At 50.9% G+C, this 16,975-nt stretch overlaps 1 protein-coding gene across 1 annotated transcript in view; it reads right to left on the bottom strand.

Moving 5' to 3' along the window:
* TGFBR3 (transforming growth factor beta receptor 3) overlaps window positions 1–4,462 on the bottom strand; it is a 199,871-nt gene extending 195,409 nt beyond the window's left edge. The window contains exon 1 of the mRNA XM_040998995.1: window positions 4,410–4,462. The gene's annotated coding sequence lies outside the window, so the exon portion shown is untranslated. The remainder of the gene's footprint in view (window positions 1–4,409) is intronic.
* Between the last annotated feature and the right edge of the window lie 12,513 nt (window positions 4,463–16,975).

Here is a 16,975-nt window from a genome sequence, read left to right on the forward strand (position 1 = left end):
GAATTGCCCAGCCACTTCCTATTTAGAGATTACCAATGGGGAAGGTCTTCCACAGGTCCCTCCCAGACCAGGAGGGGTCAGGAAACCTTTAAGAATTCAAGACACTTCCAGAAACTTTGGTCAGTCTCTCCTTTCAGGAGACACCTCACCTCCCGGATCTCTCCTGGAATGTGCTTTCCCCCTTCCTTCTTCCTTTCACATTCATTTGTTCACTTCTCAAATAAAACTTCTCTATCTACAAAAGATCCTCAGCTTCTTTTATTTCTTTTTCTAGACTAAGCTGAGGAAAGAATCCACTGAGCTTCACTAGAAACAAAGAATATCCTCGATTAAGAAGTAAATCTGACAATTACAACTTTCTATCCATAGCAACGAACAGACAGGAAAAAATGCATTTCAAAACAAACTGTCACGAATGGGGGAGTGGTAATTCAAAATGACCGTAGAGCAGAATTATCCAGGGAAAATATTACAGCACTGTAACCCCTTACCCTGGATGTTAGGTCTACTTAAAATGTAAAATCAGAATCCTTCACAGATATATGAACTTAGGAAATCGGTCATCACTTTCTAAAGAAGTCAGTGGTGATAACCTTGGAACTCAAGGGCATTTGAGTTCTCCAGACTCACAGGCCCAGCTTTTGACCTCAAAGAACAAGGGCCACCTGACATTTACAAAATGCAACCAAGAGAGATAAATTCTTTGGAGTCTAAAAGGGTGGGGGGAGACCATAGTTCCCTTCAGAAAAACCAAGGCTGCTGATCCTTAAAGGCTTTCTATGACAAAGTTCCAAGCATCCCTAGGGCATCCTGACCCCTATTACCAGAGAACTGAATGAGAACTGCTTATTTCTCAAATTCCAAGATGAGAACCCACAAACCTATTGAGGACTAGGGATGGGTGATATGTTGATGATTGGATAAACCACATCGCAGCAGGGAACACTAAATGAGATCCCAAATAAATGCTACTTGGTAGTCTAACAGCAAGGCTGAGATTCAGAAAGAAGGGACTACATTTGCAAGTTACTGTAAAATAGGGTCTAGTTGACCTGACCTGGCAAATGACACAGAGTTCAATCAATAGTACATGATATACAACAAAGCTTATTAGCTACAATACTGCAAAGATTAAAACCCCTTTTCCAAAAGTCAGTTTTAAAGACTGTTTTCCAAGCAAGATATTTAATTCTTCTTTTTTAAAAAGGTTTATCTCTTTTTATCAGAAAGGCAAATATACAGAGAGGAGGAAAGGCAGAGAGGAAGATCTTTCATTCGATGATTCACTCCCCATGCAGCCGCACCGGCTGGAGCTGTGCCAATCTGAAGCCAGGAGTCAGGAGCTTCTTCCATGTCTCCCATGTAGGTGCAGGGTTCCAATGCTTTGGGCCATCCTCGACTGCATTCCCAGGACAGAGGCAGGGAGCTAGATAGGAAGAGGGGCTGCCGGGATTAGAACCGGTGCCCACATGGGATCCTGGCGCATTCAAGGTGTGGACTTTAACCACTACGCTATCACAGCAGGCCCAACACATTTAACTATTGAATATCATTTGCACACATATGCACAGGTACAGGTATCCGTAACACCTATACTGCCATCAAATACAATACTTCTAAGTAATCCCTATACGGGTTGAGCATCTCTAATCCAAAACCCCAAATCTGGAATGCTTCAAAATCCAACCATTTTGAGCACCCACATGACAAAAGTGGAAAATTCCACACTTGACCTAACGTGACAGGCCACAGTCGGAAACCCAGGTGCACTAAATTGTATAAAATGATCTTCTGATCATCTGCAGAAGCTGTACATGAAACATAATTAATTTTGTGTTCAGATATCTGTCCCTTCTCCAAGGTATCTCTTGATGTATAAGCTAATATTCCCAAGCCTAGAAAAATGAATTCTAAACACTTTTGATCTTAAGCATGTCCAACCCACACTAGCACATAAGCCACACTGAAGAAGGCGCAGCAGAATGGCTGCGAACACGGGATTAACACAGCCTTGCTGCCTTGTGCTTGGAGAACGTGAATGGAAGATAACGATGACAGGGTCATTCACTCACCAACCTCCTTTACAAATTCATGACACCAACTTTTTTGCAACAGAGAAACTGAAGACCACTACAAAAGGACTCACAATGGATTTTGCTGGATGGCCACAGACTGAGATATTATCCAAACTATATACAATTGTTTTAGATACATATCTCCTGTGGCGGAAAAAATTGTGTGTGTGTGTGTGTGTGTGTGTATTCAACATCTTGGAAGCCAACATACAGTTCTTGCCATAAATGTCCTGATGGCACTTCTTACATTAATCTATGGAAATTAAAACCAATTTCCCTTTGGAAGCCAGGAAAGTAAGCTACTTACCTGGACTACTGAAGCTAGAACAAGTTCCCACTTTTGAAATGCAGGTTTAACATCCGCAAAACTGTTTTCTGCACCTTATGAACGTCAGGAGTATGTTTTTGCTCCCCCTATTGGCTAATAGTCAAAATAACAATGAATTCCCGAGGGATTGTCTTTGAAGTCCCTGAGGCTCAAAAGCAAGGTGGTGATCTTTTAAAACAAGAGCTGAGTCAACAGCCGGGAGGCAAGTCACCCTCTAATGGACAGATTCCATCATAACAGGAAAAATTAAGGCCGACAATGAAAAACTAAAGGGCCAAAATAACAAATTCACTGAAGCCTTGAAACACCAAACAATGCAGAATTAAAGCCAAACTGGAGAACACCAAAAAACACAGCAACATCCTCTAACTGACACAATAGCACCAAATCAATTTCATTTTAATAGCTCTTAAGGGGGTACGGATTATTTCCCGGCCTCCCGTGCCAACTTCAAGCTGTTTCCTAGGGAAGCCAAGCAATGGTGATCAACAATGTCTGGGCAATTACTGAAAGAAATTAAGACTGAAGCGCCACGTTAATTAATATGAGTCAGAGTTCTATTTATAATTATCTGGAGCCAATTTCAAAGAAGCTGTAGTTGGCACCCCCATGTCTATACAACCTCCTAAACTCACTGCAGATAGCTCACACGCATTTCAAAGGTTCAGTACTTACAAGAAAAGCTTCCCGCAGCCAGACAACGCAGACTCACAAAAGCCAGTGCCACTTGCTGGTCTCCGGCTAGTGAGGGACCTAGCACAGAGTCAGAACTATCAAAAAGTTCCATACAATCCCAAGCAAAGCAACTTAACCTCCAGTGTCTATAAAATGGGGCGATGCAGAGTGTTTCTCAACATACAGCTGATGTGAGCATCCACCAAGACCCCGACCCTAAGAGTGGCGGGCCGGCGGAGTTTAATCCGTTGCCCTTTCCACCCCACAGGAGCAGTGGGTTCACCCCTGGCACTGTTTGCAGGCTGCAGCTCCCCTAACTCCGGGCTAACGGGGCTTGACACGTGCTTTCGCTACTTGGGAAGACTTCTTTCTTCCCAAGCCTCTCACTTTTTCGAAGAGGGGCGCAATTCAGAACACGCTTGGTCCCCCTCGCAGCTGTCACCCCCAAGAGCCCAGGGGTCCCTGCGCTCAGCTGCTGGTCCGCAGCCAGGGACTCCAGCAGCAGCGGGATACTCCAGTATCCCAGTCCTTGCTCCTGCACCTGAGCTGGGGGCAGTAACCTGCGGAGCCGGTGCTCCGCCTCCCACTACTTCACTAGCTCGGGTGAAAGAGCGAATTTCTACCCCAGGCCCTCCGCGCGGACGTCACGTTCGTTAGCTTCCACCCCAAGGTCATGATGAACCCAGGCTTGACACGCCGCCTCTTTTCTTTCCGGGATTCTGGAAAGTGGGACAGATGCCCTAATAAGCCCAAGTGTGCACGCAGGTCCTCCTAAGCCATAGTCCGGGACTTCCGAGTGTGTGCCAACCAGATTAATACACTCCAGGAGCCTTCAAACGCGGTAGGGACGCGCGGCTAGGACTGACAGCGGGGCGCCGGGCTGGCTGCACAGCACCCCGAGGGTGCGGCCGCGGGTTCCTAGGGGAGGCAGGGGCGCAGGCGGAGCGCACACCCACCACAAACCTGGCCCAGCGACCTGTCACGCACCCGGGACGGGGCTAGGGGAGAGCGGCCGGCACCCTCCGCACAGCAAGGAAGGTCTCGCGGAGCCCAGAGTGCAGGAGGGTGCGGAGACGACCTCTCCCGCGCCGTCCCACCTCACCCCGCAGCGCGCCGCTGCGCCCCGAGCGCTGCCCAGCCCTGAGGGGGCCGCTTCCCCGCACCGCCGGCCCCTCGAGTCCCCGCCCGGCCCCCGCCGCCCTCTCCGGGCCGCACAGCAGGCGCACCGACAACCCGCGCAACGCGCCGGGCCCCGGGCAGGCTGCACAAGTCCGCACGGCCCCGGGGGCGACGACTGCCGGTCAGCCGGCGCGGGGCCGACCCGCACGTACCTCGCAGGCGGCGCGCCCCGCGGACCTCAGCCGCGGCAAGTTGCAGGGACGCGGAGCCAAAGTTTCCCCCGCCCAGCGCTCGGCGGCCGAGAGCTCCAGCAGCTGCTGCGCCGCGGCGCAACTACGCCATCCGGAGCCGCCGGGCGCCTTCACCTCCTGCCGGGAGCTCCGGGAACCGCGCGGGGTGGGCGGCCAGGTGGCGGGGTCCGCGCGGGCTCAGTCCCCCTCGCTCACCGACTGCCGAGAGGACAGTGCGGCTCGGCGTCCCCGCAAGCTGCGAGTACCCCCATCGGGCCGAGCCCGGCGCGCCCGCTCTCCCTCCCGCGCGGGCGGGGACGGGCCGAGCGCCACAGCAATCAGCGCGCGGGGGGAAGGGGCTCCGGCCGCCCTAAGCCCCGCCCCACCCCCGCCTCCTCTCTCCGCCCCCTCGGCTCCGGGGCTGATGGATGAGCCCCGCGCTGCCCTGGCCAACCCTTCCCTGCGGGCCCAGGAGGCTGCGAGCCGAAAACAGACAGGGAGAGCCTGAACACTGCCGGCCGGGACCAGGGCCGGGCTCAGCGCGCACGGATCCGGGGGGCACGCGAGGACCCCTGTCCACAGGAAGGAATAGAGGGGAAGGGAAGGCGATGGGGGATTAGAGGGTACCCAACAGAGCTGTCTAGAGGAGCTGGGGCGTTATTTGGCTAGATAGAAAAAAAATGTAGAGCCTCAAGTAAAGTGATGGTGCCAGCTTGTCCACTCCGCAGCTCAGTCTCCCTCGCACACCTTCATTCTATGCACACATTCATTTTTGTTTTGTCTCCCAGAGATGCTGGGGTGCCTAGGGTGCATCCTGGATCCTGAAGAAATGAGTACCAATCCTGGAGCCCGGTGCGCCTGGGGTGGGCACAGCATGCTGCGTGCCCAAGTCTATGCACAGCCCTAAGCTTGGCAGCGAACTCCCCCTTTGCAACTCCCGTTGACACCCTTATCTCTAAGTAAACGGTATACTTAATTAACGGGACACTGAGACACACAGCCGTCAAAATGACCACGGGCCACACAAGGGTTTCAGAGACCGGACTCTGCTTGCTGTTAGACTAAGGGAGCCTGCTCCGACAGCTTCAGCTCCAGGCTCAGTTTGTAACCCACTGCCCCGACCCCCAAGCCCTCCCACTCCCTGTGAAATGAAGAGCTTGGCCTCTGACACCTCCTCCAGTTCCAAAAACCCTTGGTACAAGGCCATGGTGCAGAGCAGGGTGGAGAGGGATCCCTGAGGAAGACTTCCAATGCTGTTTGGAAAAGTACTGGTCTTCCCCTGTGGATTTTATTTGTTTGTTGTTGTTGTTGTTTATTTTATTTTTATTGGAAAGGCAGATTTACAGAGAGAAGGGGGGTCAGAAAGATCTTCATCCACTGTTTTGCTTCCCAGCTGGTAAAACAGAGTTGAACCGATCTGAAGCCAGGAGCCAGGAGTTTCTCCCAGGTCTCCTTGGGTTACAGGGTCCCAAGGCTTTGGGCTGTCCTTGACTGCTTTCCCAAGCCATAAGTAGGGAGCTGATTGGGAAGTAGAGCAGCTGGGTCACAAACCGGTACCCATATGGGATCCCAGTGCATACAAAGTGAATATTTAGCCATTGAGCTATTTCTCGGGGGCAAGCCTTCCCCTTTTCTAGGGTGCACAGGACAAACTTAACCTGTTGCTCTTGTACCTGTCCAAACAAAAGCCACCCAAAGGACAGCTTTATCTGAAAAGGTGGAATGTTGTTGGTGACCTAAATCACTGCAAAACCCTCCTGGGTGACTGACTCATCCATTCCTTGCAGGCTGACTGTGCCCCTGGTATGGGAGAGACCTGAGCCTGCACTCAGAGTCCCCACAGGCACAACACCCTGCAGCTAGAGTCTGGTGGCAAGCCTCTGCCATGGCCTATTTAGTCTCTGCATTTGGAACCTTAGCTTCTTGACTGGACTCCAGAAACACAGCATCTGGCCTCAAGAGAAATCGGGTCTCCATTTCAAGTACAGTTGTGAACATGGATATTGTTCAGTCATGCATTAAACTGTACCATTCATTTCCCAAATAAGAGGGTGTCAAAGGAAAAAAAAAAAAGGCTCCTGAAGAACAGAGAGGTGTGCTGTCTTGAAAGCCTGGTGGCATAACTCCCCCAAAGCAAATTCACAGGAGTAGCCATCATCATGCATTGCTCAGGGCCAGGCCCAGTTCTGAACATTGTCCACAGGTAAGCAGGTTCACGTCTCACTGCTCTGTAAGGCTACGTGCAAACTGAGGCCTGTGTACATGCCTGTTTCCAACTGAACCCTCACAGCTAGCCAAAACAGTGCAACCCACAGGTGAGGGGTGGTGGGATTCCACCAGCCAGGCTGGAACCCTAGTGCTCAGTCACCAGGCTCTACCGCACATCACCAAAAAACTTTCCATATCGGCAAAATTAAAGGGCTGCTTTGATTTGTTTATAGTAGGAGTACTTCATTCCCATAAATGATAAGGTAAACAAGGAACCTGTAACGGTATTTGCAAAACTAGCAATGTCTATACAAGTTTCTTCCCTGTAAGTCTTTACACCACCACATCATGCTACCAGCAGAAAGCCAGAGAGCAGCAACCAAGAGCAAAGGCTTCAATGGACAGAATTTTTGATTCCTGGGGAAAGTTCTAGAAAGGTATCTTCCTTACCTTTTTTGAATGGCAAGACCAGTTGATCTAGGACATGATGCTCCCCTTCCCTTGGTCTCTAGGACTGCACTAGTGTTAAGTGCTCATTAACATAAGGTGCCAGCTCCCTTCTGGTTCAAGATGATGCCTTATCATTTGTTCAGAACCTTTTTAAAGCCAGTTGTGAGCAGGCCAGGGCAGGCGAGTGGCAGTGAAATGAAGTACACTTTAACCCACTTACTAACAAATGTTTGACCACAGAGAGCCTCAGAGATTCACCGAAGCTCTGTGTCTCCCAAGGCCTGCTCCTGTAAGTGTGGACCCACTCGTTCACAGCATTGCATGCGCCTTCTCTAGATGCTGTTGATTCAACAGACTGAACAAACGCATGACAATCTGCTGATGTCATTAGTGCCAAAGGCTGGCGCTGCTTCTTAGAGAGGCAAACACCTCCCTCTATTTTCTTTTTCTTTTTCAAATTTAATTTTTCTTTATAACTAACACATAGTAATTTGTATGCATATACAAATGTATAACATTTGTACAGTATGATATTTATTTTAATGTTTATTTTCATCCACTTGAAAAACAGAACAACAGAGCACCAAGGAGGGGGAGATAGAGATCTTCTGACTGCTGATTCCTTCCCCAAATGCCTGCAGCAGTTAGGCCTGGCCAGGCTGAAGCTCTGTGCGTAAGCACTTGAGCTATGATCTGCTGCCTTCCCAGGTATCTCAGCAGGATGCTAACTAGGAAATAAAGCCACTAGGACTCTAACCAACATTCTGATATAGGAATACAAGTATCCCCAAGTGGTGGCTTAATCTACTACACCACAACACCCAGGCCCAGTGTGGTACACATGTACCCAGGGTACACTAATCAACTCAGGGCGATTAGCGTTTCTATCTCCTCATCATTGCTTTATGTTGGCACTTTTGGGCAGAGTCCAGGTAAGTGTTCAGAGGCACAGGTAAGTATACAGAGGCCAGGCTTCCTGCTGGGGATCCTGTCTCACTATCCACCGCTGCCAAGCAGTGGGCAAATCCTGGGCTTGCAGGTGTCCTGGCTTTGCCTGCTGACCACCCAATGGCAAGCTCTGAAGTCTTAGGGGTATGGAATTACTGCTCAGGGACATTCAGATAAGGCCATGGTATATGTAGGTGAGGAATGAATTCTGAGGGACACCCATTGACAAGGCCACTGTACTTGCAGGTAAGTGAGGGAACTGAGACCTGGTGTTTTGGAGGAGAGACTGGAAGATCTGGTCAGATTCATGCACCAATCCACATGGGAGTCCTGAGTTGGGCTCGTAAGCATGGAACATTACCGACCACAACATGCCAGTCCACATGACAGCTAGGGCTGGAGGTCTGTCCAGCAGGACTAGATCCCAGTATCTGACTGAATGTTAGAACAGGGGATGAGTCACATTAGGTAGGGCCATGACCCTCACCAGTATGCAGGAGAATCAGGTCCAGGGTTAGATTCTGTGGCGGCGGGGGGGGGGGGGGGGTATGTAGGCCAAACTCTGTGGAAATATGAGTCCCGCTGGTTATCTCAAGAGTTGGGGTGGTGATGAGATGAGCTAGCTGTGACTTTGGAACCTGCCAACACTCACGGGTGCAGGAACTGAGAATAGTCTGGGCAGGTTCAGACTGTAGCACCTGCATGTGCATCCTAAACAGGGTGTGAGGCAGGTCAGCTGCAACATTCATCAGCTCATACTAGGCTAAGATGAAAGGGCAGACTATGCCAGGCACTGATCTAACACCCACTGGCATGGGTAAAATCTGGGTCTGGGAGTGGGCCCAGTGAGGGAACTTAGAAAATTTCCCTAGTGGGTCATAGCTCCTGCTGGTAAGCACGTGGTCCAAGGCTGGGGGTCAGGCAAGCTGGGCAAGATAGCTCTATCCTTTGGTAAGTGTGGGTTGGTTTTGGAAGAGGACAGACCGGGCAGGGCCAAGTAAACCTTAGCTGACCAATAAGAGCAGAAACCAGGATGGAGTGTAGGTCATGCTGGGCTAGGCTGCCACACCTACTAGTTTGCATGAGCCAGAGATGGGAACAGACTGAGCAGGGCTGGGTTCCAGCACCCCAGCAGCGAGAGTTGGGACTGGGAGCAAGCCAGGTCAGGCCAGGCTACAGCACCTGAAGGCAAAGGCCAATACAGATGAGGGGCTACGCCAAGCTGGGTCAGAGTAACCACTGGCACTTGCGCAAGCTGTGGCTCGGAACAGACCTGGCTGGGGAGCTAAGGGGACGCCCTAGCTGGATTGTGGTTCCCACTGGTGAGTACAAGGGCTGGAGTGGGAGCTGCTGTCTGGTCTGGACAAGGCTGCAGTGTCCCTGGGCATAAGTGTAGACCGGGTCTGGGGTGCACCAGACTAGGCTAAACTCCAGCACCCACTAGTGCTTGTGAGAACCAGGATAGGAAGGACAGGCTGGGCTAAGTCTTTGCCCCTGCTGAGCCATATGTGAGCTCTGTTTGGGTATAGACCAGGCTTGGCTCGGCTGTAACACCGAACAGTAAAAACAAGAATGGGTGAGGACTGGTCAGGAAAGGCCACTGTTCATGCTAGGACAGGAGGTAGATTAAGTAGGGCTAGACCATGGAGCTACTGGTGTGTATAAGATGTGACATGGGGAGAGGTTCAGATGGAGGAGCTTCAGGAACTCCTCTGTGGGGGACATATTCCCTCCAGGTGAGTGCAAGAACCAAGAAAGGGAAGAACCCAGACCAGGCCAGGGAACGGTACCCACTGACATACATTTGGCGCAAGTAAAAGGCAAACCAGGCTGGGCCAGTTCATATCATCTGCTGGCAAGTCTGAGCACCAGAACAGAGTGTGTGTGGGTCAGGTCGGATTAGGCCACAACACAAGTCAGTTCACATGAGAGCTGGAGGCTGTCTGGGCTGAGTTGGGCTAGACTGTAGCCCCCTCGAGCATAAACTGGAAGTAGGGGTGGGCTGGGCCCAGCCAAGCTACAGCACCCACTGGCAAATGCTGAGGTAAGACAAGCCATCCCAGAGCGGGCAGCAACACCCAACCAGCACGCAGAGACCTGGAGTGGAGTGAATGAACATGGAAGGAGGGCTGCAGGGGCTTGCCTGCTGGACCACCACTCCCACTGGTAAGCATGAGAGCTGGGATGGGGGCAGACCAAGCTGGGCCGGGCTACAGCACCTGTTGGCTCGTGTGAGCTGAATCAGGGGAAAGCCAGGCTGGGCTGACTGTCCCTACTGGTGCATGGGTAAGCCAGAGTGGGTGAGGGTTGGTTGGACTTTGCTACAGCGGCTGATGCTGGCAGGGGATGCAAATTCTGCCAAGTTAACCTCAGAACCACCTGGAGATGCAAGATCCAGGAGTGAGAGTAGGCCCAATAGGGAAATAATGAGTACTTCCCTCTTAGGTAACCACTCGCACAGGATAGCATGAAAACCAGGAGTAGAGCAGGCATGGCTAGACAGAGGACAGAGTGGCACCCACCATCATGTGTGTGGGCTGGATAGTGGGATTGGTTGAACTAGCCTTCAATGCTCATTGACATGTATGAGAGCTGAATGGGATTTGGGACAGACTAGACCAGTCGGCTGTACGTATTGGCAAGCATAGGAAACAGGGTAGGGGGCAGGCCTGGTGGGGGTTCTTGTGGGCCACCCAGACTAGGCTTCAGCTCCCACTGGTTTGCGTGAGGGCTGAGTGTGTAGTGGACAGAATCAAGCTGGCTGCAACACTCACTGGTTTGTGTAGAAGACGGGGCTGAAGACAGAACTAACCCAGCAATTGCAACCACCAGCATGTGTGTAAGCTGACTGGGGCAGCAGACTGTGCCAGACTCTGTATTGCTAAGCACACACAAGAGTAAGATCTGGGATCACCTCAGATGAAGTTTCTTTGAGAAGTCCCCCCGCTGAACTGCTGATCTCAGAACTCCAACCATGGAGAGAATTGCAGTTTCCATGGTCTGACCGTGGAGTGCGTGTGTCAGAGCTGGGCCTCCTCAGTGGCTCAGATGGAGCAGTGTACAGCATATCCAGGTGCATATGGAGGATACAGCAGTACATTGGAGTCTGCAGAGGACACCTGGTACCACAACAGAAGATGGAAGACAGAACAAACTGATCAACCACTCCAGCCAAGTGTTGGCAGTGAATACCTGGGCACACAGAGACTCTAAGGCGGATTGTATCAACCAGTGGATTCTGGAGAGATTTCATCATGCTTGGAGTGGCAATATCGGCAGTAATTCAGAACTGCTGAACTATCAGAACCTCATGAGCAGGACCCTCGAAGCATGCACTATAGTGGGAACCCTGGAGTGATGTTGGGTGATTATCCTCCATGCCGGGTACAGAGGCATTTGGGAGGCTGGGTGTAGCTTTTCCCTTTATCTCTCCCTGCCTCCGGATACAGGAAGGAAAAAAGAGAATGTGGAAATGGTGATCTCACCTGCCTTCCTGTAGCCCTTGACCCTTATTATCCTAATTAACTATGTAAAAATCATCAAAAAAATAAATTAAGAGTAAACAAAAGAAGTTTGGCACTTTTGAGCTTCTCTCTTCTAGTCCTTTATAAAATGCATAATGGGTTATTGCACCTTACGTTACCCAACCACACCACAGAGAGCTAAAACTTGATTCTCCTACCTAACTTGTCAGCCTAATCAACAGTGAAGAATGACAACAGTTGCTTGGGGATATGCCTGCCTTGGTAAACTGGGCATATTGAAGCAGGCAAAGGAAAAGTTTTGGAGGCCAAAACAAGCATTACATCAGATGTTTTGAAACAAGAATCTGGCCACAACGAATAATAACAAGAGTGACATTAACCCAAGGCTGAATGGACAGTTGCTGCCAGATGTCCTTGTAGCTGTCCTTTTTGTAGAAGGTTGCGGTGGCCTCCGTATGTTCTTACGGTTTGGGCAGAGCTTCCTAATAGTTCCTTATCAAGCAGTCATGCCTAAGAACACTTTCTTCATAACCTCCCAGTTTGATTTAGTTATGTTTTTGTTAGGATTGACATACACGACTCCATCTGGATTTTGACAACGTCCACATTCCTTTCGCATAGCTGCAAACACCTCATTTTTCTGAAAATCCATCTCAAGAGAAAAAAAAACCATGGAATTGTTTCAGTTGTTTAACAGGTCCCGAGGCAGGATTTAGCACAGATTTTGCACCTGCAAGACTCAGGGTTACCTAGAGAGACGAATAGGGTTGGTAAAATGGGAAAGAACACTGAGCTCCTGTGAACTCCTGCATAGCTTGTCTGCAGGTGGGAGATCCTGGGACACTGGTCGTGTGACTCAGCCAAATCCACGGGCTTGCCTCAGACCCCAGGGAGTCCAGGGTGGAATGCTCAGTTCTAGACCAGAAGCTGAAGGTTCAGCCATGGGGCTGTAGGAGGAGGCCAGAGAGCCCAGAAGCCAGCAGCTGACACCTAGGGTAGAGCCCAGTATGTCCCAGCTTTGGGACAAAGACACCAATTTGCTTTGTGTGAATTCTCTCTAGTCTCCCAGCCAGTTGTGGGTACTACCTCCATCCAGGATGACTCTGTCCACCTGCTCCATTCACATACCCCCTGCACACCTGTTGGTCACCCTCAAGAGACACCCCAAATAACAGATCCCCAGGTGTCTAGGTCTTCAGTCCAGTCAATTTTACACCTAAAATTTTAACCATTTACTACTAACAGCAGCTTTCTTCTCACTTTATGTGTTAGCAAATGGTACCCACAGAGGCTGCCCAAGGTCACGGGGCCAACATAGGGGCCAGCCAGATGACAGCCTGATTCCCCAATGTGTACTCACAACCTACACTTTGTACTGCAGCCCACTGCACCCCCTTCTGCTGATGGAGGGTCATCTAGTTTCCGAAGCTCAATTCTTTAATAGTGTTAGAATACAAAAGCAAACCTTTGCTTAGGAGTAATATTGCTGACAACCAGCAGCATATGAAAATGGATTCCTTTCATGCAGTAAAGAGCACTGAAATATGCTCAGTTCAGCCAAGAGGAGGCAATTGCACAACAGCTCTTAAGAATGTGTGACACAACATGAACCAAATGTCCCAAAATTATTGTGGTGGGATGCTGGACCCAAAACTGCAGCACTTGTTCTTGATTTCTGCTTAGTGGGTTGATTTCTACAGACTGATCCACCACCTTATGTCTAAAATCACCCTTCCAGATTGCAATTCTTACTGATGGATGTTGAGCATATCATCAGAGGCTAAGCTCTACCCAGAATGTCAGTGTATTGACTCCTACACTACGAGGCCTGCCCCCAACAAACCCACCACAAGCTCCACCCATTCTGCCATAAGCCCCACCCAGAATGCCACTGTGTTAACTCCTACCACTGCAAGTCCTACCCCCAGTGCTGGGAGCCCAGCCCAGCCTACCACAGGCCCCACTCAGAATGCCACTGTGTTAACTCCCACCACTACAGTCCCTACCCCCAGTGTTGGGAGCCCAACTCGGCCCACTACAAGCCCCACTGTTGTATTGTCAAGCCTGTCCACTTCTCCAGGCCATGCTCTGCTCCCCAGCTTCTCTGCACATGCAGACCTGACCCTGTTGGGCACCAACCCTCTGCCCTGTAGCCAGCCAGTGTCTGCTCCTAGTGTTTAGGCAGCCCCCACAGCCCCCAGCACCTTCCACCCAAGTCCAACCTGCTCTGATTGGAAACCCCTCATGAGCCCTACTGCTGACACCCCAGAGCCCATCTTGAGGACCCCAAGCACCCCTGTCTCACCCTCAGCCCCTGCACTCCAGCATTCAGAACCTCACCCGGTCCCGGCTGCCCAGGCCCCAGCCCCTGGGGAAGCTGGAGAGACTGAGGACAGGAGATTAGAAGAGGCCCTGGGCACCCTGACAGCTGCCATAGATGACTATTGTGGCCAGTTTCCTGAGCTCCAGGGCCTGGAGCAAGACATGACCCAGCTGGAGAGTCTGCTTATGCAGAGACAGGGCCTGACTCTCAGCTACGTTTCCAGTCTCAGCATCACTGTGGAGCATGCCCTGGAGAGCTTCAGCTTTCTCAATGATGATGAAGAGGAGGACAGTCATGGTTCTGGGGACAGTGCTTTTGACCGCCCTTCTCCTGGCCTCCTCAATGCCTGCCTACTTTGCCAGGCCCCATCAGCCCATGAGCCTCCAGCCCTGCCTCTGCCCCCTGGCCTCACCTTGGATCTATCCCAGGAAGGAAGTCTCCCTGTGCCTTCTAGTACGCACTGGGTCCCTGAGCACCTGTTGCCTCTGTCTCGACTCAGACTCTCTCTCGGAGGCCCCCAATCCTGGAGTGCCCCTTGTACAGTCTCAGCGAAGGGTCGTGTCCGGCCTGTCCTCCCTCTGCTGCTGCCTCTGTTCCGACCCCATGCGCCGTACTGCTTACAATCCACCATTCGCAGACCATCTCGCCAGCAACCCTGCTCCCGCCCATCCCAGCCTAGGCAACCCCGAAGGTCCTAGCTGGAGGTGGCACAGGGCTGACTCTCCCTGGAGACTCTACCTCCACCTGCTGCTCCCAGCCCCTTCCTCCTTCTGCACGTCCTCCGTGAACTTACCCATTGTCTGTTTTATGTGTATTGTCTATTCCTCCATTCTGGGTGGGGTAGGGAAGCTTAATAAACAAGCATTGGAGACAAAAAAAAAAAAAAGCCACGTGTGTGTGTGTGTGTTTAGCAGAGATCAGAATCTGGTTTTTTTCCCTAATAAAATTTGCAGCGGGCAAGTTTCAAATTCATGAGGGGGGAGATAATTGCCAGGTAATCCTGTCTGTATGCAAGGCAGAGTCAAGAAAAAAAAAAAAAAACAGACACCTGATTCAAACCAGAGAGATTCCACAGAGATTTTGGAAACAAAAATGCGAAGCGGATTCCTGCAGTGAAACCAGAGGTACTTGCAAAGGCACCATTTCCTGTGATGGTACAGGATCCCCCAGTGGTGTAACCATATCTCACCTTCACCTCCATGGGATTCTCACCAAGCAGGAAACCTCACACCGTTTCAAAGGATCAGCTGAAGCCCCTGAAACCCCAAGACCTTTGCCTCCTGAGGATGGGGGTGGGGTGGTGGCAGAGGCCAGCTCTGGCTGCACGGGAACTGGGACACCCCAGGAAAGCCTCTGCCCCTAACCCTGCACAGAATTAGCCCCTCTCTTGTGTTTCTGCTTTGTATTGGATTTGGGCCTAGAGAAGAGAAAAAGAAAGGAATCATAAACCATGCAGTTATTTTGTGCTCAGGGTGAGCCTGTGTCCATGTATATTGCATATGTACCTCTCTGTAAATTATACTAATCTTAGCCAATAACTTAGGTGTGCCAGTGTCACAGTGTCACCACATTGTTTTCTAAAACTGAGCTGAGTTCCACTGTGAATCTCTCAGTCAGCTGAGGTCCCCCCCACCCCCCACCCCCGCCCCGTCCCTTCCTGTCCGGTTCTGTTGAAAGGCTGTATTTGTATATTCAGGGGAGGCAGGAAGGACTGCAAGGAGTCCCTTCATGTTCGATATCATCACCTTGTTGATGCTACAATGTTCCTAATCAACATGCCCCATTTTTACCGAGAGTCATTAGGTGATTGTGCTTTTTTTCTCCTCTAGGAGGAACAATTAAAGCCATCAAGCATCTGGAGCAGTCACTTCGCCCAAGTCCCACATTGCAAGGCCTGGGTTTGAGTCCCAGCACCAGCTCCTGACTCCAGCTTCCCGACATCGCAGATCCCTGGGAGGCAGCTGTGATGATTCAAGTCATTGTTTCCTGTCACCCACATGAAGATGCTGCCTTGCCTTCCTGAGTGTGCTCCTGACTGTTAGCCTGGCCCTCCCCACACACATGTTTGGGCTTTAGGAAGCAAACCAGCGGGTAGGAATACTCTGTTTCCCTCTGTACCTCTCACTGAAACAGTTATTACAAAAAAAAAAAAAAAAAAAGGATAGAGTCACTGGATTTTTGAAAGTGGATCCAGGCACGGGTATTCGGTTTGATGGTTAAGACAACGTGTAGGATGCCCATGCCCTCTCTGGGAAGCCACGGTGAGTCTCAGCCTTCCCTTCCTCTTCCAGTCCAGCTTCCTGCTAATGTACACATCCCAGGGGCAGGAGATGGAACTCAAAAACTTGATCCCTGCTACCCATGTAACATACAGACCCACACTAGATTCCTGGCTTCATCATGGCTTAGGTTTGCTCTGGGGGATAATCAGTGGGTAAGAACATCTATCTTGAGGAGAATAAAGACGGTGGAATAGGGTAAGGACACGTTTAAACAGATGAAGAAACATTAGCCAGTGTGAAGCAAGAAGGCACATTTCAGGAAACAGGAGAGGACAGAATGACAGCAGAGGGGCACCTGGAGACTGAAAGACATAGGAAAGTAGTGGTGTTGCAGTGACTATTACTCCAGCAGCCTTCAGCAAGCAGTAATCTAAACTGTACCAGCAGCTGGAACTCCACCAGCAAAAAGGTGGGAAGGGAGTTCACCAGGAGCTCAAGCAGTGAACCCAGACAAAAAAACTGCCAATACTGCTGGTCTGTTTGATTTGACCAGGAGCAGAGACAGAGCAGCAGGTCCCAGATGGACAGAATGAGAACAGGGTAGATTTCATAGACCAGTCCACCCCTCAGAGCCAAACAGGCACCATTCAGTGTAGTGAGACAAAGGCTATGGGACAGGACTGTGCATGCACTGAGCTGAGAGTGAACTCATTTCTGACTCAGTGAACTGCAACAACATGGCATCCCACAGGTTCCACCCAAGATAGGTCCAGTAGCCCTCAGACCTGATGGCCAGCAGCTCAAGAGCTCTAGTAGTGGCACATCAGGTGCTGTTTTGTACAGTGTAGCAAAGGCTTTAAGACTACAGGGACAGGGCCCAGCGCGGTGGCGCAAGTGGTTAAGGTCCTCGCC

This window comes from Ochotona curzoniae, unplaced genomic scaffold (assembly GCF_017591425.1).
Source record: "Ochotona curzoniae isolate NIBS_2020 unplaced genomic scaffold, NIBS_Ocur_1.0 scaffold_1037, whole genome shotgun sequence".
NCBI lineage: Eukaryota > Metazoa > Chordata > Mammalia > Lagomorpha > Ochotonidae > Ochotona > Ochotona curzoniae.